The following is a 1,261-nucleotide window of genomic DNA, read 5'->3' as shown; positions in this document are numbered from 1 at the left end:
CGCTCCAATCCAGCGTCTGTCCCGATATGGTATATGAGCCATACCATAACAGGCATTTACATGCATGCCACCCAGTTTCCTGTGTATTTTCACATCTAGCAAACATTTACTTTCTTCAATTTATGCCGCCCAAATCTCTTATATCACATCAATGGAATCTAAATTTTATTTTCTTATGGTCATTCATACGTAAAATAATATATATATGTAAAAATTTAAATTTGTGTTTGTTGAGAAAATTAGGGCGAAGAAAAACAGTAATCGACACAAATCCAGAAGAACACATAGATTTTAACGAGGTTCGGCAAAGATGCCTCCGTCCTCGGGAGCAGAGCGGCGAGTTCCTTTCAATAATCAGAAAAGCGTTTACAGAAATCAGGGATACCTCCTGGGGTTACTAACAAGCCTATTTATAACCCCAGGAGTAAACCCTAAGCACAATATGTAATTATAACATTACCCCTGTACCATACCGCGGGTTTTGCCTCCGCACAACATTACCCATGTACCATACCGCGGGCTTTGCCCCCGCACCCCAACCCACGTAACTTCTCAATTTGGACAGATTCTTACGCTCCGCTCCGCTCTGCTTCGATCCAGCGTCTGTCCTGATATGATATATGAGTCGTACCATAACAGTGTTAGATATAAATATATAGCAAATTAGTGGTACCGATGTAAATTTTTCTTTTTAAGAAATCACGTCGAAAACATTTCAAAAAACACAATGCCACTGTCTGCTACTGTCTGCTTGACATGAGTAAGAATAAGACTGTTGAAACGGTTTATTTATTTATTTATTTATTTTATTTTTGTTTTTTTTTTGTGATAATTTGTGTTTGGTTCCATAGGAAACTTGTGTTTTATTCATTCGTCTCGTTAATGAGTCAAACACAAACATTTTTTTTTTAATCTTGATATATAAACAATCCAAACACGAATAAGAATTTATTCGTTTGTGTTCTTCTCGTTTTAGCTAAAAAAATAAATTTATTTATTTATCTGTTTATTTAGTTATTATTTTTAAATAAAGAATTGGTTGGGATGTGAGTTCCCAAACCCACCCTATTGGCTCAACCCTCCTCAGGTCTGAGGGCGACCCATGCACCTAAATATTCGAGGACCCCCTCCTTCAAGATCAGTCGCTAGAGGCGGGAGTCAAATCACAGACCATAAGAGACTTACACTGCCGAAGCGAATACTCTACCAACTGACCTGAGACCGCATATATATATATATATATATATATATATATATATTG

The sequence above is a fragment of the Phalaenopsis equestris genome, unplaced genomic scaffold (genome assembly GCF_001263595.1).
Source record: "Phalaenopsis equestris unplaced genomic scaffold, ASM126359v1 Scaffold000572, whole genome shotgun sequence".
Classification (NCBI taxonomy): Eukaryota; Viridiplantae; Streptophyta; class Magnoliopsida; order Asparagales; family Orchidaceae; genus Phalaenopsis; species Phalaenopsis equestris.
The sequence above is the reverse complement of the archived record's forward strand: the minus strand, read 5'-3'. Positions refer to the sequence as shown.